The sequence below is a fragment of the Perognathus longimembris genome, chromosome 3 (assembly GCF_023159225.1).
Source record: "Perognathus longimembris pacificus isolate PPM17 chromosome 3, ASM2315922v1, whole genome shotgun sequence".
Taxonomy (NCBI): Eukaryota; Metazoa; Chordata; class Mammalia; order Rodentia; family Heteromyidae; genus Perognathus; species Perognathus longimembris.
Window position 1 is genome coordinate 82,955,492 of NC_063163.1, and position 23,298 is coordinate 82,978,789.

General features: G+C 52.5%; 1 protein-coding gene across 1 annotated transcript in view; it reads left to right on the forward strand.

Moving 5' to 3' along the window:
* The first annotated feature begins 5,675 nt into the window (after positions 1-5,675).
* The window catches only part of Nos1 (nitric oxide synthase 1), a 129,339-nt gene continuing 111,716 nt past the window's right edge, over positions 5,676-23,298 (forward strand). The window contains exon 1 of the mRNA XM_048342877.1: positions 5,676-5,712. The gene's annotated coding sequence lies outside the window, so the exon portion shown is untranslated. The remainder of the gene's footprint in view (positions 5,713-23,298) is intronic.

A 23,298-nucleotide genomic window follows, 5' to 3' on the forward strand; every position in this document is an offset into this window, starting at 1 on the left:
CATGCTCTCCTCCTTCACTTTCTCTGTCTTTCTGTCTCCCACCCTTGTTGCCAACATCTTGGAATCGGGAGAGAATAATTTGATTCGATGCCATCCGGGAAAGAAAGCCGGATGGCTGGATGGATGGAGGGGTCCACTTGTATATTTGTACAGAATCATTTATAAAGTTTTCTACACTTCTCACAAAAAAGTATTTTTAACTTGGGCTGTTGGACAGTTTGTGAGCCTCTGACCGGCAAGCCTGTTGTTTCTTGTGTTTAGTGCAATGTTTAGTGAGAATCCAATGTCTGAATTATTTATGCCAATAAAGAATAATTTGAGAATTACTGCATTACACTGCTGCCAAGATGGGTCTGAATTTCTGTTGTGGTCTGTTGCATGGAAGGAAGTCTGCTCATGACATGGAGTGGTGTATTGATCTGCTAATGCTAACGCTGCAGAACAAACATTCCCCCTCCCCCGTCCACAACTCATGACAACTGTCACCTGCCCTCATGTGCTTGGGTCTGTAAGTCAAGGTTGGGTTTCAATGGTAGAGTCTGTTCCTGCCATGTGACCATCAGGAGTTGGGTTTCTCTGACTACATTAGGACCAGCAGGTATTGGCCCAGCCCCAGAAGTCATGGAACTGAGCAGCTCATTCACCTTCATGCTCAGGCTTTGGGGAAGCATCTGGCATGATGAAGATGCCCAGGTGCCCTGGGCAGGGCATGGCCTCTCACCCCTTCAGCCTCAGGCTCCTCCTAATTCTGCTCATTTACATTTCATCTCTCCCCTCAGCTGATGGTCCCAGGCACCCTTCCCCTTCCAACCTCACCATGCTCCCACAGAACAAATACTCTAGCACCATCATGACCCCATTGTAGTACCGGTGGCTCAGAGAAGTTAAGCAATTTAATTAATGCCACACAATAGAGTGAAGCAAAGGTCTAAACCCAGACTCTGTGTGTGGGGAGGGGAGGGGGGGTGTCTTCCTCCGTGTGTCTCTATCATCAATACTGAAGTTTGAACATAGAACCTCACTGCTTGCTAGGAAGGTACTCTACCACTTGAGCCACACCTCCATCCCTTTTTGTTTTCTTTTTCTAATAAGCTCTCATACTTTGCCCAGCCTGTCTGGACCATGATCCTTCTGTTTACACTTCCTCCATCACTGGAGGAAGCTCTCACCCAGCCTGGACACAGGGTTAGGGGGAGGTGGGGACAGCAGATCTGCCAACACCCAACTCAGTATCCAGGGTTTTCATTCTGTGGGATAGTTTCCAAATCTCAGTGACATTGTTCTTATTTTAATTAAGAAAATCATGGCTTGGAGCATAAAAGAAGAAAAAGCAGTTGCTAACACTACTGGAGAAAGACAGAAGGCAGATGTAGCAGGCCTGTGTGGTTGAATGCGGGTGAGGGCAGGGGACACCCCCATCTCCCATTTACCTCTCCTTAATCACATAGCAAATGAAGTCTTCTAATGGCTCATCGAGCCTCCACTCACATTTTATTTGAAATGATGTTTTGCTCCACTGCTAATTTCTCTGTCTTGGAATAAAATCTCAGCTCATTTCAGGGCTTAATGTTACATTTCATTACTGCAGGGATCCACCGTGGTGCATCCCCTCTCCATGAAATGACACCTCTGCTTCCAAGGATGTCACACGCAGCTCGCTCAGAGCCCAATGTGGCTGGCTGGGGCCCAGGGACACCTGTGTCACCAGCACTGCCATGTGTGTATGTGTGTGTGTAAGAGATGACACAAGCCTTCGAGTCACCAAGAAAGTAGTGGGGAGGCCGGGCTCACATGACTGGTGGCTCACACCTTCATGCTACCCAGGAGGCTGAGGTCTCGGATCGCAGTTCAAAGCCAGTCCAGGCAGGAAAGCCCATGAGACTCTTATCTCCAGTGAACCACCAGGAAACAGGAAGTGGCGCTGTGCCTCAAAGTGGTAGAGCGCTATCCTTGAGCAGGACACAGGTTGGGAGAAAGCCTGTCTCAGCAGTGAACTTGAATTCCCCTGCTGTGTGACCAACGCATGCAGAGGAAAGTCCTGAAAAATGGCTGTGTGGACGGGTAAGCACCACAGACTCAGGCCCGTCATCCTAGTTACTCAGGAGGCTGATACCTGAGTGGTTCAAGGAAAGCTTGACTGGGGATGGCGGAGGCTGTGGCTTGTGGCAGAGCATCCAGCCATGAGACAAGTTCAAAACCTCAGGACCAGCAAAACAAAGAACATGTAGCTGTAGGGTGTGGTGGCTGAGGGTGTGGGCTCAGAGCCATCTTGCCGTCCCCGCTTCCTGTCTTTATGTCCCCGGTCAGTAGAACTCTCCAGATGCCCCTTACTCCACACAGAAACCACTGTCCACTCACGGCTGGCCATGAAGCCTGTGAAACGTGCCTCGGTGCAGAGGGCAAGCTCAGCAGGCTCTGGACTCTAAACCTGTGCCAACCCACCAAACAAAAGACTGCAAAGTATCTCAAAAATATTTCCTATTGGTCCTATATGGACATGCATTTCCTATAGGGTTAAAGACACATTACTGGAATTAATTTATTTTTTTTTTTGCCTTTTTTAAATGTGGCTACTAGAACATTCCCGGGGAGGCACCCCACAGCACCCTGGCCACCCCCACCCTGAGGTCACCGGCAGCACTCACCAGGAGACACCCGCTGCATGGCTAATGGTCACTATCAGTAGGGTTTGGTGGTGGTTTGGGTTGTCCATTACTGGAACTTGAACTCAGAGCTTGGTGTTTGCTAGGCAGGTGCCCACAATGTGAACCCTATCCCCAACTTACTTCTCATTATTGTGATTATTTTTCTAACAGAGTCTTGAATGTATGCCCACATGGCCTGAACATCAATCTTCGTTTTTGTTTTGCTGCTCTGGGGGTTTGAACTCAGGGCCTGGGTACCATCCCAGAGCTTCCTTTTGCTGCAGGCTCTACGACTTGAGCCACAGCGCCACTTCCAGCTTTGTCTGGGTAGTTCATTCACGGTAAAAGTCTCAGGGACCCTTCTGCCTGGGCCGGCTTCAAACCACGATCCTCAGATGGTAGCCTCCCGAGTTGCTGGGATTACAGGCGTGAGCTGCCTGTGCCCAGCAAATATTTTTGTTAATTACTAACACCTACGGCAATTTGCCTAGTTAAAATTACAATCGGGAGGTAGCAGGCTTTATGAAGAGATAATGAATGCCACCATATCCCTGGGGCCTAGACACAAGCCTGGCATGTGGCCCACCCCACACTCAGGAAGGCTGCGTGGCTGAAGAAGATGGGAAGGCCACTGGAGAAGGAGAAGCTGTCTTTCCACGGGGTGCATCTATCCATTGCAAGCCAGCTCCGATGTGCCCAGTGCTGAGGGGAGGGAGAAGACCAAGCTTGGGGTTGGGGTTGGGTGAGTGAGGACAGGCCCGGGGTGGGGAGAAGAGGGGGAAACTGGGGGTTGGGAGGAGGCCCCTCCCTGGCTCAGAACAAGCTCTCTGCAGGAGGGGATGGCTGATGTTAGGCCCACACGAGGGGCTGAAGCCATCTCCCCAGGTTTCTGCGCTTCCCTTTAGTGTGTGCTGGTAAAATTCCTAGCCGAACAGGAAACCAATGCATACCCTTTCAAGGAAGCCATGATTCTTACTAGAACATTCTAGGGCACTCACTGTCTCCCAGAGACAGTGCACAGTCACCTGAGCTGAGTGCCTGTTCCTTGGAAGCCAACCGCGCCAGGCTGTACCCGGGCACCTGCCCGGGACGCCCCATGGCTGCCGGCCCGGGCAGCTGCCGGCTCCCTTCTCCTCTCTGCTTGACAGGCCAGGCCGGCTGAGTCACAGCACGGCGTCTCCCAGCCCACGTGGGGCCTGGGCCTGGGCCAGCTGGGTAAGCTACCTGCCCAGGCGCCCACAGGGCAGTTCCAAACCAGCCCATGAGTGCACTGAGGATTAGCCCTAAGAACATTCTGGAACCCCACACTGCAGGGTGGTGTTCCCCAGAAAGGGGAGAGGGGGCAGGGCAGACCACAGGAGACAGGCATGGTGTCTTACCAATAGGGAAACTGAGGCCTGCAAGGGTGTGGGGGGAGGGGAAGCCATCCTGCCTGCCAAACGCGATCATGGTTAATTGTGAGGCCATGTTGGCTCTGAGTAGACAAGGGCCCGGGTGTGTGGTGAACTCCTGTAGTCCCTGCACCTTAAAGCACCTGATACAGTACAGAGCCCAAGAAACTGAATTGATGCAGGACAGCTGGCCCTCATCCGCCCTGCCTTTCTTTTGTGCATTCTTATTTCCCCAGCGTGGAGAGTCCCTCCCCTCCCCCCCACCCTCCCATCCCCCCCACCCCCCGTCGGTGCTCAGTCAACGCTGTGGCCGTCACCACATGTGCTTCGTGCACAGACAGCTTGGACAGGAGGATATTGTGCAGTGTGTGGTTTAGACAGCAGAAACGGAGACCCAGAAAGGACTGCAGAAGGTCACAGCATCAGTGGGCAGATCCAGGGCGTGAAGTTGGGGACTTTTAACTGATCCCCTGCCCTTTGGCGGCGAGGAGGAGGAGCTGGGGGGTGGGGGCTTCTAATCAGGGCACTGGGCACTGGGGGGACACCCGCTCTCCAGCCCTTCCCGGGCAGCCCCAGTCATAAAGCTTCTTCTCATGGGCTCTTCAGACACAGCAGAGCCCAGAGAGCTAGAAGCTGCTGCTCACGGTCACACAGCAAGCTTGGCACCACTTTGACTCCATGTCCAGTGCTCTTTCTCCAGCTAGGGGTGTGAATCTGAGAGCCTAGTAGGAGCAAGGACTCACAGGGGGCCAGCGGAAAGGCCTGTGTTTCAAGAATGGACTTTATTCCGCTGCCCCCAATCCCCGGAGTCACTGGACCCAACACACCCAGTAGCCAATCCTGACTCATGTTTGGCTGTGGGACGTGGAGAGCTGGCGGCCTCCCGCTGAGCCTCCATGTCTTGATCTCAAGCGGTGGGATGAGTGGTGGTGGTGGTGAAAATTCAGCTGGGGTCAGACATGTGTGTGTGTCTGTGTGCGTGCATGCGTGTGCACACTTCTCTAAGCCTCCGTTCCTTCATCAGCAAAAGTGTTACTAAATCCTCCCCTTGTGGGCATATGTGAGATTTTCATTATCACTAAATGCGGTTGCCTAGAGGCAGGTGCTGGGTATTACCTTAATCTGTTCACCATAGCCTGGGCAGGGAGGTGCATAATAAATGTTCAATAAAACACAGACCGCTGGCTTGGGATCCTTGGGATCCGGCAGGGCCCACCTGGACCTGAGCGGCCCGGCGCGCGCTCCCTCTGGGCTGTCCCCACCACCGGGAGGGGGGGGGAGTGGGATGGAACCTGAGACGTCTCCTTCTGGGCACACGCGGCCACGGCCACCGCAGCCACAGCGGCCTGGAATGAAAGGAAGGTCAGAGCCGGGGAAGCGGGGCCTGGCTCCGCGGAGGGAGTGGGCAGCTGGAGCAGGCAGGGGTGGCTGGGGGCTGGCTGACCGCCCTCCCTGCTCCTGAACCAGCCGGGCCTGGCACAGCGTCCCCCCTCCACCCCCCAACCCCAGGCCCTGCCTTGGAGCTTGGCCTCCTGGCCCGGCGGCCGAGCGCCTCCCAGCCTGCCCCAGGGGAGGGGCCACCTGGTGTCAATTAAGCCCCAGTCACCGCCACACGCCAGGCTGATTAGTGCTGCTGGCTGCTCTGCCACCGTGCCAGTGTGAGGCCTCGCCGACGGGTGAGTACCGGGTGCGGGCAGTGGGCTCTGCTCCCCCACCCCAACCCTGTGACGGGGCCCTGCGTGGAAGGGAGGGGGGCCTCTTACACACCTGGTTCTCCTGGGGCCCCTCCATCTTGGTCTTACCCACGCCAGCCCGCATGTCCTTCATCCGGGACACTCGGTCCCTGGGCCCCCCTCCCTCCTCCCGGGGCACCCGAAGGGGATGTGATGCGTGGGGACCCAGCCAAGGGGAATGAGGCTTGCAGGAGGGGCGGGAGCTGGCTCTCTCCTCGTCACCCCCAGTGGAGCCGTGCCCCGTGTCCTCCCGTGGGGACCACAAGCCGGTGGCCCTGGAGCGCAGACTCAAGAGACACCAGCAGGCGGGAGGGAGCTGGGCTGAAGGCTTCCACTCAGGCCGAGGCCACGGCGGCAGGTGCCACGCGGCCTGGCACACGGCGAGAACAGGCTGAGCCTCGGCCCAGGGCCTCTACGTGCTTCTGGGGACCAGGGGCTCTTGTAGACGAACAGCTCCCAGGAGACATGGGGGTGGGGTGCTGCCGGTGGGACAGATGATGGGGGGAGTGTCGTAGGTCACAGGCCATAGCTGCCTCTGGCAGGTGAGATGCGATACCAGGCTCAGGGCCCAGGCCCTGCTGGCCATGCCCTTAGTAGCAACTGGTGATGCGTGGCTGCCACCTGCTTGGGGTGGATGCCAGGTATGCTGGGGACCAGGCGAGCACCGCCAGTTGTGTCTGTATGCCTGTGCTGCTGTTAGGTCGTCCCGCTGGCCTGGAGGGCATGACCCTCTTGTGGTGTTTTCCCCAGGGCCTGGATTACAGGAGTTCGTACCTGCCATGGGCTCATTAGCAATGTTATACACTTGGAGTTGGGGAGTTGTGGGGAGAGGCTGATGTGACTGTGTGACTGGGTATGTGGGGGGGGGGGTGGAATTGAAGGAAGACATGAGAGGCCAAAGGGCTTCTCAGTCTGTGGGCATGGACAGCTTTTGCCCACACAGAAGTCTGTGACAATAGATCAAGTGAGAACTGTCAGAGACGGAGTGGGATGAGGACTTGCCTTGAGCGCAGATCCACCTGGCCTCTCACCCTGGATGGGGCCAGGGTCCTCTGGTGAGCCCGGAGGTGCCCAGGAAGCCCTCAGTGGACTTCAGTAGGGTGTCATGTACTGGGGGAAACATGGCGGGTGATGACAGAAGTGGCCTGGATGTTGGTGAGGCCTGGAGAGGAAATGGGAGGTGGCTGCATCCAGACATCCACAAAGGTGTTCATTCCTTAAGCGCGCTCATACCTGCCCCTGCACACTGCATGCGGAGGTGAATAGAGAATGAAGCTCCGCTCTTTAGTGGAGGAGGCCCCATAGGATTGGAGCAGAGGTTCCTGTGGAGGGCGGGGCCATGGCTCTCCATCCAATGAATGCAAAGGAAGCACCTCCGCCGGGCACTGGGGTGGCGTTGATAGACAGGTGAGGCCTACCTCCACCAGCTTTCTTGCAGCAGGGTCTGAAACACTGGGGTTCTGTATGCAGGGTCTGTCGAGAAAGGGGGTGTCTGGAGGGCAGGGGAATACAGTAGAGGGAGGGGGGCTTGGCCAGGATGGGGCACAGCCAGAGACAGGCCTCAGCCTATGCTGAGGGGCTCTGGGAAGTGAGCTGTGTCTCGTGTCTGTATCCTCCCACCTCAGAGGGGGAGAGAGGGGCAGGTCCTTATTTCCAGTGTCCTCCACTACAGAAAAGCTTGGGCATTCAGGCCTTTCAGGGAGGGGGGGGCACATGTTGTCCAATGGGGCAAGGCAATGGGAGCCCAAGAAAGGCACCAGACCCACACGGGCACTCGCAAGGAGGATTTGGGGACCTGAGTTCAAATCCCAGTGCTATCTGTCACTTGATCTTGAGCCTCTGCCTCTCTGGCTGTAGGGCTGGAAGCCATCGGCCTCCTCTGGAATAGCAGGTGGGATCTGTGTAGGTCTGGGCCTGGGATGATACAGAGGGCCGAGGGGTGCATGGAGCAGCACTGAACTGGGCCCAATCCTTTCCCAGGAACAGCCAGAAGAGGCTGCCAGTGGCTGGTCTTGTACCTGGGCCTCCAGGTGAATGCTGGGAAAGAAAGAAGCCAAGCCAGGATGGGCAGGAGAGGTCACTGGAGGGGGTGGTCTGTGAGGTCACAGTGGCATTGATGAGGTTGGGGGGGGGGTATCAAGAAGGCCACGTAGCCCAGGGGTGCTGAGTAGACATCGATAGGGCAGAGGCCTGATGGCAGAGCTACAGGGTAGGGGGTGGTGGGGACATGGGCCCAACGGAGCTGCAAACGCCTTCGGAGTCCAGCAAGAAAGAAAGGGAGGAGGCGGGGTGCCATCTGGCATATGAGACCATGTGGGGGATATGTGGTAAGAGTGGGAGTGGGGGCCTGGTAGTGTAAGGGGGGGCAGTGTGTATGTGCATGTGTGTGTGTGTGTGTGTGTGTGTGTGTGTGTGTGTGTGTGATGAAGCCCAGTCTGGCCTCCAATTTCCATCCTCTTGCCTCAGCCTCCCAAGTGCTGGGATTATGAGAGTGCACTGCCATGCGCAGTGTAGGGTGTGTGTATTGAATGGTGTGCCTGTGGGGGCGGGACGCCATCCCACCATGGATGGATGCGTCTGCCCGTGTATGAGAAGGTGGGGTGGCTATGCCACCCCCTGAGCTGCACATCCTGACATGTGACTATCTGCATGACGAGATGGTTGTTTAAATCACCTTCTGGATTCTTAGACTCAAGAGAGATGAGGCTATTTTGTCCTCCCAACCCGACCTACCTGTACCAGAGCAACAGCCCACCTCACACATACACAGCACCTGAGGGCAATCTCAGGACAAAGGCTCTTCCCGTGGGCAGGTGGGGAAACTGAGGCCCACTGGCTTAGAGAGGATCCTACTTCATTAGGAATAAATGAGGCCATAACGTTAACACATCCTGCCCACCGCCCTTTGTCAAGTGCATTAAAAAAAAAATCACTTCTCAATGAAGAGGAAAATTCTCATACAAATATTTAAATTAGAGTGGAGTTCATTATGGAAGGAAATCCAGTTGTAAGGAAAAATAGTGATTTCACCCCACTTCCTGTGTTTTCTCTAGAACAATGAGTTCTAAAGAGGCATTTGAGGCTGGCTAATAAAATCCTGAGATCTCAAAGCCCCAGTGTTTTCAAAGTCAGGCTCAAAGCAGAGGAAACCAGTTCTGTGGCAAGGCTTTGGGAAATACAACCCATCCTGTTCCCACAGAGAGCCTGCCCAGGACTGTCGGGCCCCGTAGAGCACCACGTGCTCCTCCAGGTGCCACAGCAATATACATATGTCAAGTGGTGACCACAAGACACTCACCCCGGGCCAAGCAGACCTCCCAGCACTGACTCCAGGCAAGGAGATGAGCTACATGTAATTTGGGGCCTTTGATGAGCTCCTGGTCCCATAGGACCTGTGGCATTTACATCGTCTGAAGGGTTTAGATTGTTCACTAACACCATCTGTACTCTCACACACACAGAGACATGCATGCAGGCATGCACACACCCACTCACACACCACCACCACCACCATCATCATCATCTACTCATCCATCCATTTGTCCATCCATCTTCTCAGTCATCAGTCCATCTCTCTTCCATCTATTCACCCACCTACCCATTCAACTGTCCACTGTCCATCTACCCATTCATCCATCTATCCACTCCTCCATCCACACATCTACCCATTCAACTGTCCACTGTCCATCTACCCATTCATCCATCTATCCACTCATCCATCCACACATCTACCCATTCAACTGTCCACTGTCCATCTACCCATTCATCCATCTATCCACTCATCCATCCACACATCTATCCTCTCAGTCATCTGTCCATCTCTCCTCCCATCTATCCATCTGTCTATCTGTCCATCTGTCCATCCACCCACCTATTCATCTCTCCATCTGTCCATCCATTTATTTGTCCATCCATCCTCTCAGTCATCTGTCCATCATTCTGCCATCCATCTATCTATCTGCCTGTTCATTTGTCCATCCATCCATCTGCCCATTCATGTACTCATCCATTTGTCTATCCATTTATCTATCCTCTGTCATCTGTCCATCTCTCTCATTCATCTGCCCATCCATCCATCCATCCTATCAATTATCTCTCCCATCCATCCGCTTCATCACCATCCATCATCAACCATCAGTCATCCATCCATTCATGAACCCATTCATCAGTGCAGACGTCCATCCATCCATCTCTCTGTGTTGGGAGTCCCCAAGGCCTCACCAGCATGAGACCCCAGTAAGGGGGGGGGGGTGACACCTCTCCCATCTACACTAGCATGTTGTTCACATTCTGGTGCCTTCGGAGCCCCCTCTCTCCTCCTCCTCCTACCCTGTGGAGGGGAGGATGGCACAGGCCCTCCTGGGCCTGTGTCACTGGCTGGGAAGAAGCAGGCTCCATGCTGAACTACAGGTCTCCATGCTGAGCCCAGCCTAGCCATGGCAGCCATTGGCTCCAAATGCTCTATGCTGCACCGTCATGCTTCCAGCATTCTCTGTGGGGCCTCAGTCATTTCCATGGCAGCCTCTGCAGCCTGTGTGCACAGGGCAGGGAAGTCCCGTGGGGCCTGGGCCTGAGTGCGCCTGCATATGGGGACAGGAAGGTTGTGGAGCCACTCTCTGTCCCTCCCTCCTCCACCGGCCTTCCAGGGCACCTCTGTCGCTGCTGCCTCCTCATCACTGTGGCAATGACAGCGGCCTCTCCGACCGCTGTCACGCCCACCAAGCCCACCTCTAGCCTCATGGAACCTCCTGCAGGCTCCATGAAGTACGCAGGGCTGTGACAAACCTCTGCCTTAGTCATCTGGAGCCAGAGGCTCAGAGAAGCCAAGTCACTTGTCCAAGGTCGCACAGCTGTACTGTACCCTCAGTTCCATGTACTCTCCAATCCAGAATGTTCTTTCCCATGACAACCTGGAGCATGTCAACACTCCTGCCCAGGTGTTTGTTTCTCCAACTCTGGATCAACTTGACTTCCGTATGATGAGCAGGATGTAAGATGTGGAGCTGGGAATGTCAGCAACATGCCCTCGGTCCTATGAGATGGCGGCTACATTGATAGGGTGTTGGGCAATGTTTTAGGTGCTGGTCTGAGTACTTCATGGGCCTCACCCTCGGTACTGCTGTAAAGGTCACAGACTTCAGAGGACAATGTTGTGAGCCGCTCAGCCCAAGCAGAGGATCCAGCCACAGACCCAGCTGATGCAGAGACCCGGGCGAGGGGCGGGGGAGGGGCGGGGAACGTCCGCAATGTTAAAGGGCCAACAGCCTGGGAGCTGCAAGCAGGGCCTGAAGAGTGGCACCTGCCTCATGTCTTTCAACATGGAATGCCTGCAAGGGTTCCTGTCCTCACAGACACCTCCCCTCCCAAGGTCGTCACAGACCGGCTTCCGTGTCACGGTGTTTACACGTGCGTCAGCAGAACACTGGTGTAAGTCCTTCACGCTCGCGGACTGCTACAAACCCCACCAGACCCATGCATTAAAACCACCACAGTGACATAACCGGCAACATTCAAATGCCTGACACGTACGCCACGGGCAGCGTGGTGTTCTGCTGAGACGAAACCACTGCTGGCGGTGGACGCAGAGGAGGAAGCAGAGAAGAGCTTCACTAGCACCCATGGGCATCGTGCACAAAGGCCTTTGGATTCCCTTGGGTTCTGCCTCAATGGCTGGATTTTCCCCGCCTTCCTCTCCTCACGCCAGCCAGGTCCTCTGCCCCCCTCGTGCTGTCCGGGCGTGAGCAGGAACGTGTCTGTACGTGTCCCCTGCCATCAAGGGGCTTGCAGTGATGACAGTGGGACAGCCCACGTGGTTCCTATCACACACACCATGGGCCAGGCACCAGTCAGTGTCCCCTAGACACACTTAGTGACAAGACATGGGCCAGTTAACCCAGCAGAGGAAGCCTCGGTCATCCACAGGTTACCACATGGGGACTCTGGTTAGAGGAAATCAACTAGTGGGGGAGTTCATGGGAAGCATGGACTAGAATTGGGGAGTCCCAAATAGGAACTGAAAGAGAATCATGGCCCAGGCTGGGCTCAGGCAAGAAGTGAGCGCTTATCTCAAAAAGTAACCAGTACAAAAACAAAAACAAAGGGCTGGGAAGTGTGGCTCAACAACAGAGGACCCGACTAGCAACTGTAAAGTGATGAGTTCAAATCCTAGTACCAACACTCCTCCCTCCCTGCCCTAGGGCACAGCAATACCTGTCTGATATTCAAGAGATGAAAAAGGAAGGTCTCAAATTTGAAGCCAGCTCAAGGCAAGTTAGCAAGCTCCTGTGTAAAAAAGTATAGACAAAGACTTGTATAACGTGCTAGGTCCTGGGTTCAACAATCCCTAGTACTGAAAGAAAAAAGAATGCACTTGGTCATATGTTTTAATCCTACCATATTAATTAACAGGAGCTAGCTGTGCGCCTCACAAATCCTGAAATTTGGAGGTAGGGATGCACATAAATATTTCAAGATATTTACAACTGTGAGATGCTATGAAAATACTTATGAATTCTATTGAGGATAAAGTCATAAGTGCTGACAATGGTTCTGCAGCTAGCCGCCCTCTCTATGAATAACAGAAACGATGGCTCTGCGCTAGGCAGTGATGGGTGCAACACAGGCAAGTTCAAGGTCCCTCCAAATTCTGTCCACATATACCTTGCTCCAAATCAAATGGTGCTAACTTACCCACCCCGACATTTACTTTGCCATTTGGCTGATTCAACTGAGTAGATTTATCTCCTCTGACACAGCCAGTGTTTTGCTTTGCCCAAGCAGACAGTGGGAAAGCAACCCATCTGATGAGAAATCTTTGCCATAGAAAGCCGTGGCCTCCCTCATCCCTTCTTTCTATCCTGCTTCCCAGGGCTCCTATTACTAACGTTTCTAGATCTTTCCCTGGGGTTACTGCCAGATCTCGATACAGCATGCTTTCTCACACTTGACATTTATGGATTTTCAGACCTGAGACCTCATCTATTGACATTTCTTGCCTGGACTTGCCAGTTGAGATCTGTCACTATTTTTAGTTCCATGTTGGTTACTGTGGCAACTCTGGAACCTGCCTTTCCCTTCTTCTCTTATTTTGGGGGTGTGGGGTATGTGAGTTCCACCACCACCTTCCTCATCTCTTTCTGTATCCTTTCAGTGCTGAACTTGAGCTTTTGATGGATGGGTTCCTCCTGTCCTACTAAAACTACAGGCTCCTGGAAAGCAGGAAGCTGGTTCAGTTCATCTTGCATCCAATGCCACAATGCCTGGCACACAGTAGGTCTATGCACTCTACTTTGTGGGTGACTATCGCCTGGAGAAGATGTAGGATGATGTCATTGCGAGCTCAGCTCCTCTGACTGGCTACAGAGCAGTCGCGGGACCCACCGTCACCAGGAATCCCGCACCATAGGCATTCCCTCCTGGGCTTGGCTCTGAGTTTCCCATGAGAGCTTCAAGGAGGCGTCTTGGGGAGAATATTAATCACTGTCTGGGTCATTAATTTGCCTCCTTCCCACATCACTAGCTTTTCAATCAGGCAGAAAAATGGTTCTGGGAAAGGATTCCATAAGACCCAAATTGACGTATTCCTTGGTGGGGACTTTTGCCTCCCAGATGCTGTTCTTCATTTCAATGGAGAACTACCACTGGTCGGGGGGGGGGGGGGGGCTTCCCAAAACCCCCCACTTCCATCACCCCAAAGCTCCCATAGCCCTTAAGTCAAGGTCATACTCAACTTAAGGTCCTTTGCAACTGCTCTGACTTTTGGTCAGCTCATTGTCTTTCCAGCTTTACTTCCTGTGACCCAGGCATCCAGAACCACTGGCCACTCCCCTAGATGAGCATGCTGGCTGTCCCCTGCCTTTGCTCTGTGTACGCAGCTCCTCCTGCCTTGAAAGTCGGCTTCCCACAGCCCTTCCTTCCTACAGCCCTGCCTGCCTGGGCAGGTAGGTATCACCTCTCCCAGAAAGCCTTCCCTGGGCCTCCCAAGGCAAGGCCTCCCACAGCCTCTCCTGCTCAGCCCCGTCATGACCCAGACCCTGCTGGATGGAGATTACTTACTGATTTATTAGTCTCTCCCTCTCCAATGGGATCCAGAGTGGCATTCATTACCTGACTTATGTAACCCATCTGCACATCACCTTTATAATACTATTTTAAAAATCGGGATCAATTCAAAGGAAGCCATACAGTGCTAAGCACAATGTCTGGAAGCTAGAAAACATTTAATTTTAAAAATGTTCATAGTGGGGGTTGGTGGCATGGCTCATCAGCCAGTGGGTGAAAATATCAGCTCAAGGGTTCGAATCCTGGCCTCAGACTAAAAAGTAAATATTCATAGTGAGTGTATAAATGGATAGATACATTAGTGGGTGATGAGTGGATGGATAGATGCACAGATGAGTGTGTTTGGATAGATGAATGGATGGGAGAGTGGATGTTGGGATGAATAGATGAATAGTAGGGAGAAGGAAGGTGGTGGTTTGGGTGGATAAATGGATGGGTAGATGATTAGTTAGGTAAATGGATAGACAGAAGAATGTGCGAGTGGGTTGATGGATGAAAAGTGGATGCATAGCTAGATGAGCAAATGAGTGAATGGATGGGATGGGTAGGGGGTGGGTGAGAGGGTGGGAAAATAGTTGAAAATATACCTGCAAGAGTAGGGTGGGCTAACCCACAGGTAAGTGAGAAGCTTAGTGTGTGACAGGGAGGAAGGTTAATTTTCGGCTTCTGATAATGTGGACATGTGCCATATTACCAGGTTGGCCCTGTTGTATCCATCTACCAGCCATGAAAGCACCTCTGGGGTTGACTTTGTGACTCTGTGGGAGAGCAATTGGCCCTGGACTTGACCGACATCACAATGCAGCAGACCTAGAGGGGCAGAGACCGATGGGGTGGGCAAGGTCATGAATACCAGCCGTTGGGTGTCCTGGAATCACATAGCCCCTCTCTTCCCTGAAATTCTGAGGCTGTCCACTCACAGAGCACCCAGTGGGCCATGCAATCATCATTAATTGCTTTCCCCTCCCAATGGCTTTGTCCCTGGCAAGGATGCGGTGGTGGGCCTTCTCACCGTGACACTGGTGGGCAGGGAGACACGCCACGCTGGCAGCTTCATGGGCTTGTCCTCCCTCTCACAAAGCCACTGGAGTGGATGACTCCAGCCCAGCGCCCACCAGATTGTTTCACCAAACAATCAGATTGTGCCAATTAGTGCCTTCATCAGGGGACATAGCCTCGGCTGGCACCTCCAGCAAGCAGGGACACAGGGAAGTGATGGGCCTGGCCACACAGCAGCTGCTTCTGCCTAGAAATACTCCAACCCAAGCCCAGAAGGACTGGGGGATGCCAGGGACATTTCTGTCATTGTACTGAGTACCCAGGGATCCATTTTTTTGGTTGGGATGTGAGGGTATTAACCCTCTTGAGATATTATTTTCCAAGGACTGAGTTGTCAGCTTTCTGTTACTGTCACAAAATACATGAGACAATGAACTTATAAGGAGGAACAGTTTCTTCTGGCTCCCAGTTGGGGGAGTTTTGGTCCATGATCAATCAATCCCATTGCTTAGGACTCAAGGAGAGGCAGCAATGTTCTCATCTCATTGCCAGGGAGGGTCTGGGGTCCCGCAACCCCCTCCAAGCATGAGCCTCCAATGACCTAAAGGCCTCCCATCCATCTCCCAGTTCTATAGCCCTGGGGACCAAGACCATAACACATTATTAGCCTTTGGAGGGAGTATTCGAGTCAACTAATAGCAGCTGCCACCACCCAGACTGCTCAGGCACTGGCCATCAGTTCTCTCCATGTTCTGGAGCCCGGAAGTTCCCATTCAAAGTGTCAGCAGGGAGATTTTCTCTGAGGGGTGGAGGATCATCTATTCCTTCACTCCACATCCACATGCCTTTCCCTGTGTCTGCACCATGGTGGACCACTGTGGAGCCCAAAGGGGTTAAAGCTCGGCATGACTTTCAGTAAGAAACCAAGCAGGCTGGGCGTGGTGACACATGCCTGTAATTACCCGAGAGAGGCTGAGGTAGGAGGATCACAGTTGGAGATCAGCCTAGGCAAAAGCATGTGATGCTACCTGAAAGGCAAGCTAAAAACGGAAGGACTGGGGCATGGCTCAAGTGGTAGAGGACTTGCCTAGCTCAAAGCCCTGAGCTCAATCTTCAGTACGATCGAGAAAGGGAAGGAAGGAAGGGAAGGGAAAGGGGAAGCAAGGAAGGGAGGGAGGAACGGACGGACGGACGGATGGAGGAAGGAAGGAAAAGAAAAAAGAGAAACCAAACATTCATAGAGGAGAAAAACAAAAATGGTGGGTCCAGGAGGAGGCAGAGAGAAGGTCATTAGGAGCATGAGTTCGGGATAGGATGGAGAAGTAACAAGGGTTGGCCTGAGTTGCACAAACTTTACCCAGTCTTTACCTCTGTGCCTCAGGACTTTTTTCCTTAGTCATTTACTAAGTATTAGTTGAACAGGTACAATGTGCCAGGTACCCTGACGATGACCATTTCAGTCCAGCTTTCACCCATCTTCTCTCCATGGGAGGATATATCACAGTACAGTGTGCCCAGTGCTGAGGGTACAGGGGCACCATGTAAATCTGGGGGGAAAGCAGGCAAGTATCTCTTAGAGAGCTGAGATCCGAAGGTCATGTCTGCAGGAGGAAGGGGAGAGGCTGGAAAAACATTCCAGGCAGAGGGAACAGCACATGCACAGACCCTGGGGTGAGGGAGTAAGAGGTTAAACTGTAGACTTGCTGGTAGCTTGATGTGTCTGTAATGGGGGAGGGAGGCTGGAGGAGTGAGGGGGAGAGATGAGCTTTGCAGGGTGGAGCAGCATCACTGGGCCCCAGAGGTCCCTTAAACTCTGGTAATGAGGGGGAGGAAGGGACAGGTTGAGCACAGGAGAGCAGCAGAGCAACATTTTGGGAGGATCGCGCTGCCTGCTATGTGGGACCTGGGGGGTGGGGGGGGGGAGAGGAGGAGCAGGCTACCGGCTAGATGGGCTAGGATGGTAGACTAGGATTCTAAATATGGCTTTAAAAAATGAGGGCTAAAAATGGGCCTAGCCTCTAAACTCTCAACTTCACCCAGTCAGATGATAGGGGCTGGAGGAAGGCAGACACTGCCCGGATCTGATTCTCACCATGAAAGGATGTTGTAGGGCAAACGTTTGAGTTTCCTGTTTGGGAGAGGGGTCCTGTTACCTGCCTGCCACGGGGGTGGGTCACGAGAGCAGCCGCCTGGCCTCCCCCTGACCGCACACCACAGAGCGGGCTCGGGGGCTGGGGGATTGCATGGGGACATCCACATGGAGGCTAGGCCCCGGCCAGGGCCGCAGCTGGAACCGCTTCCCTTTCCCTGTCTGCTTCTGCGGTGATCCAGCCCCGCCTCGCTGCAGGTTCTGGGGAGGCCATCCGCCCAGGACACCCCAGGAATCAGCGAGGCGAGGCTCACAGCATCCCAGCCCCTGTCGCCAGCTGGGACCCAGCACAGAGAAACAGGATCTGGCCGCAAAATCTCTGCTTGGCACCAAGGAGCCAAGGAACTCTGTGTGTGTGTGTGTGTGTGTGTGTGTGTGTGTGTGTGTGTGTGTGTGTGTGTGTGTGTGTGTGTGTGTGTGTGTGTGTGTTTGGATAGGAGACAGTTACTTAAATAGCCCAGGTCACGGGGCTTGTGGTACAGGGCAGGTGACAGCCATGAGGTGGCGAGATCCACGCAGAAGGCACCACCGAGCTGGGAAAGGCATCCTGGCCCCGGGCCGTGCAGAAAAGGGCAGTGTGAAAATAACCCCGGACTTCAGAGGCCACAAGCAGGGACGGCTTCAGGGAGGTACTTCAGGGAATGTCTAAACTACGCTGCCTCTGACCTTTCCACGGGCAGAAAAGCCCAGCCCAGGACACACGGTCCCTCGTGCAAAAAGAAAAAAGGATGTAACCTAAGCAGTCAGCTGGAGGAGAGCACGGGGTAAGATGCAGCCCTGTCACAGACGCCAACACTCTCAAAGCCAGAACTGGATCTGCAGGCATGCACATGACCAAGCCTCGAATCTATGCTGTAGACAGATTTCAAGACTAGGTGGTGGACACACTGGTGCATGTTTGAATGCTTGTACACGTGCAAAATAATGCTAGACTTCGTTGACATTCCTATGCATCCATGGAAAGCCTGGTTAGACATTTGCAGAGTAGCTGGGTGCTAGGGGCTCACCCCACTTACAATGAACCTCCAAAAAGCTAGAAGGAGAGCTGTGGCTCAAGTGCTAGAGCACTACCTTGAATGAGAAAACTCAAGGACAGTGCCCAAGCCCTGAGATTCAAGCTACAGGACAGGCACCAAAACAAAAAGAAAAGAAATTTGCAGTGTGAATAACCTCTGGGGAGCAGTAAAATGGGTAAATAGTTGACACTTGAAGGGACCATTTTTAACATTTCTGTCTTGTATACAGAAACACAACTTATAAGAATTCTGTAACAATGGCGACAATGCTATAACAATCAGGATAAGTTTCATGGTTTGTTCTTTCATTTCCAACCCATTTAAAAAGAATACACTTCGACATTAAAGATACATTCAAATTCAGTAAAAATATATTATCTAGGAACCAAAAGTTGGCACTTAACAATAACCAAAAAAAATTGTACCTGTGACTCATACTGTATGCTTTAAAATTTTTAAACTACTAAATTTTAAACATTTCTCCAAGTGGCAATAACGAATGACAGAAATAACTTCAGGATGTTTTATTCGAGTCTATAATCACTATTTATTTTGAATCTTCTGTTTAAACATAGGGAGATATATTATTCCGAAGACAGAAAACACAAACTAAGATTTGGTTGACTTCAAACAATTTCAAACTCATATTTGCCTTCAAACTTTTGAAATCATTGCATGTAGCTGAGTGTGGCTATCTATCTCAGCCCAGTGTTTAATGGGGAGGGGTGAGCAAGGATAGGTGTGAGGGAGGAAGATGCCCTGAACTGACTTCCTTGTAAAATACGATTATTAAAAGGATATATTATTTTTTAAATGCCACTTTGAAGTGAAAAACTTAATTATCATTCAGCAATGGTTTAGAATTTTGACAAAATTTTTTCCCTGGGAGGAGTTTTGGATTATAGGCATAATGTCCAGTACATATGACAAAACAAAGCAGATTGCCTTTCATTGGTCGTATTGCTGTTGGAAACTTCAGAGCCAATACATGCATACATGAGTGAGGTAGGTTTTTGGGGGGGGCAGTACTAGGATTTGAACTCAGGGCCTTACACTTGCACAGCTTGCTTGACTGGTGTACTATATGTGCCATGTCTCCAAGCAAGCTTTTGTGGCTGGTTAGTTGGAGATAAGAATCTCACAGACGTTTCTACCTAGGTTGGCTTTGAACTACCATCCTCAGGTTTCAGGTCTCTAGGATTACAGGCATGAGCCCAATTTTGAAAAGCATGTGCTAGGCACAAGACTGCGCAGTGTCACCTGAGCTGGGATGAGGATTCTGAACGGGCTGGCTTTATTCTGATGTGAGGCAGGGGCAAGCACCTTGGGGCCTGGACCCCAGCATACCTCTTGCACTTCACTTTCTGTTGAGCTGTGTCCCAGCCTCTGGAACTCTCCCCCACGACCCCACAAGCACCTTTTCTTTCTGTGGGCAAATTTTCTTAACCTGGAGTTGGCCAGTGGGGGGACAGGGGCTTGGGCCAGGTGGACAGGCAGTAGCAGAGACAGCTTTGAGGTTCAGAGTGTCCCTGTTCAGGGACCTACTAGAAGGCTGCCGTTAGCTCCCCGCACCTCCCATCCCTCTGTCCACCCACCCCTCCTCACCCGCCTTTATGTCTGGCAGTTCCTTCTTTCTTGTATCTGCTTCCTTTTATTTCTTTATTCTGCCCACAAACGTTTTTTGTACCTCTGGATCATAGGCCCTGTGATAGATTCAGGCCGGTCCTTGCTCCTGGGACTGGCATTCTGGTAAAAACCTTGGCAATAAACAAGTAAACAAATATATAATCACAAGCCATGCATAGGTTCTGGAGGAAGCAAATGGGTTGCTGCTTGCTTGTCCATCTGTCTGTCAGCTACACATGCCCCTGCCCCCAACCTCTGCTCATACTTCTCAACATGTTAAACCCCCTTCCCACAAGTGTCCTTCCATTTCCCCACCCAACTGGGCAGTGAGCCTACTAGTGTACCTGTGAACTATTAGAAGTCTCTAGAACCTTCCAGGAGACAGCTGTTCAGAGTGGGAAATAAGCTGGAGTGGGGGGATGAGCTGAGTCCCGTCTCCACGCCCCCCCCCTCCCAGTGGCAGCCTTGAAGCCTCCGCTGCTACCCAGAATGGTGGGGACAGCTGAGCCCAGGTGACGGGGCTCCAGGACACACCTGGGCTGATTCTCACGGCCCGGAGCCCTGCGGGGAGGGCTGCCTAGACCAGGAGGCAGACCTGCCTAGTGCTGGGCTGCCAGGACCTGAGGAAGCCAGGTGCCTTCAGAACTGTCCAGCTCTGAGGAGGAGAAGGAAGAGGAGGAGGAGCCTCCCAGGGGCCTTGGCCAGGTAGGAGAGGCGGCCTGGGCAGAGTTTCCCAGTCATTCTGCCTAGAAGGGAGGGCATCTGCCAGCCTAAGTAGCCACAAGTGAGGTGGGTCTTGGTACACGCAACCTGGTGAGGCCAGGCAGGATCTGGATTTGGTTAAAGGAAGTGCATGCTGGCCAAAGGGCAGGCAAGTTTGAGCAGTTGGAAAGAGGAGGGAAGGGTGATCCTAAGGGTGGCAGCAAGAGCCAAAAATGTGCACCACCACCACCACCCCCAGCTCCTGATGCTCCACCAACAGCTCAGAGGCAGCTGTGTGGTGCTTTGTTTCCTTCTGTTTCCATTATTGATGGTTTTGTTTGGTTTGGGGAAGTTCTGGGATTTGAACTCCAGGCCTTATGATTTCTAGGCACTCCTGGCTTTTTTTTAACCTTAGGATTTTCCAGGTAAGCTCTCTCATTTTTGCCTGGAAATGAACTGAATTACCATCCTCCCCATCCCTGCCTCCAGCGTCCTGAGATTTCAGGCCTGTGCCACCATGCCTGTTCTCTTGGTGCTGTATTTTTAATGCTACACTGCACTCCACCCACTACTACAGTGCACTTGCAGGATGCTGGCTATAAGTGAAGGACTGGATTCTTTGTAGATGTTAGTTCACAGTGCACTACTGTGGTGTCAGCCAGGGTGGGGGTGTGAATGTTATCTGGTAGGGGCCCTGCCACTGAAGCTTGGCTCACAGGTCAGCTGTCTGGGTGAGGAGCCTGCCTCACAGCCGCTGTGGTCCCTCTGTCTTTCACTTTTGTGCCGTTCTGGGCATGGGGGCCTTGAGTCCCTCCCAATGAGACAATGAGCCAACTTGATTCCTAGTGTCTGCAACCATCTAAGCCCCAGGGTTTCTTTTGGTCTGGGCTGTCCTGACATGATGTCTCAACCATGTAATGAAGACATAAACTCCTGACCCTGATAACAATGAGATTGCTAACCTTGCCAACCAGCCACAGTAACACTGACTGCAAGGAGCCTGTGGTGCATTCATTTACTCATTCCGTCAACCTCCTGGGCAGGCACTGGATGGTTCCAGCTCTCCTAGAGCTAGGTCTGGGTGCAGGAGGTGAAGATCAAACTGTATAAACCCGGTTATGTTCTGTATTAGAGGTGCCGGGCTGAGCTCTGCCTGGTATAAGGCGAGATAAATTAAACAGTCAACCTTTGTTATTCACAGTTGTAGAGTTTGCCTCAACCACTTTTGAGAACAAATTGCTCATGCTCAGAATGTATCCACTCTGCACATGCACATGCTCAGTAGCTATCGCCCATGCCCAAAGTGCATGGCACTCATGAGGGGCAATATTTTCACGAAGTTATGGGGTCTGGACACACGTGGCAGATTTCCAGCTTTCTGATAAAATCAGGGAATGTGGTGACTCTGAAGCCCACCCCAACTCCCTCTTGAGACAGTAGGTCAGTAGATGGGACAATGAGATGCCCAGGCCAGCCCCTCTCCTTTTCTTGGCCTTTGGTCCTGTGCCCCAGCAGACCGTTTCCTGGTCACAAGTCCCCCAAACCACAGCCAGGTAGCATCTCGTTCCTTCTCAGTCTTCTGGCTTTATTTGCTCCACCCTGTCCCCAACCTCTCTTCCTTGCTCTTCCCTCTCTCCACACCACCCTTGGCACCCCCATAATGGCTGGGAAGCAGATGGCCCCCCTCCAGGCCAGAGTGCTCCCTTCTCGGTGATTTATGATCCTTGATTGGGCAGTGTTATTTTTAGCTGTCTCTCTCCACCTTCGTCTGTCCTCCACCAGGGGAAGAAATTCAGCCTGTTTCTTGAGCAGCCAGCACAGGGTGATTATGTTGGTGGTTTGCAACCAGAGGCAATTTTTGCTCCCCAGGGGATGTTTGGCAAAGTCCAGGCATCATTTTTTTAATTTTCAAATTGGAGTGGAGGGCACTGTTGGCATCTAATGGGTAGAGATCAGCCCTGCTGCCATTTATCTGTTCGTTGTGCAATATTCCTTGTCCCAACTTGGGAAGCACTGTTGGTTGGGTTCCCAAGAGGAATGGCCCTGCAACAGCAGGTGTTCAGACCCTAGGGTCTACCCCTAAGGATGCTCCAGGTCTTTGCCTCCGTGTATGAGGCCTCACTTGTTACACATTCCTGTCAACACTTGGAATTCCCAGGGTTAAAAAAAAAATTATTTTGTTATGTTTTTGTTATGGGGTGTGTGTGTGTGTGTGTAGAGCAAGTTCACATAGTTTCCATTTTGTATTTTTCTGAGGATTCAGGACACAGATCCTCTTTTACTGTACTAACTGATGGCAGGGGTATCTTCTCTGGGGACATACTTATTGTCCATCTCTATCGTGGCCTTTCAGTACTGAACTGATCACCTGAAATTTACAAAAAGCCTTGTTCACTTTGTGAAGACTCACCCGTTTAAGGTAGGAACCCGTGGCTCATGCTTGTGACCCCGGCTACTCAGGAGGCTGAGTGCTGGAGGATCGTGGTTCAAAGGCAGCCGGGGCAGGGCACTCTTCCCTTTCTCCAGAATAACTATCGGAAAAGCCAGATTGGTGGTTGGTGGTGGCTGTTGTTCAGGGAAGGTTGGGGTTGTTTTGCTTCATTTTCGTCTTACCGCTGAAGCTCTCTGGCATTGATTTTTGTTAGAACTCACTCTGCTCAGCTAATTGCAGGCTGGGAAGTCAGGGTGATTCTGTCCTTTTATTTTTCTCTCTTCACACCGGTTCCTTCCCTGTAGTTCTCAAATCGCTAGGCCATGTGAGAGGATCACAGTCTGCGGTTCTCTTCGGGACCCGTGTGGCGCACCCTCGTCATGGCGCTCAGCCTTGGGCAGGATTGCGTCTTTGCTGCGTATGGCGAATGAAAGAAACAGCCAAATCCACGGCGTTCCCCTGCCAAACCTGCCTCCCTCCGCGCGTGAGCTCCCAGCTCGTCATCCGCACTGGGATTCCCTACAACATGGCAGCACACACTGTGT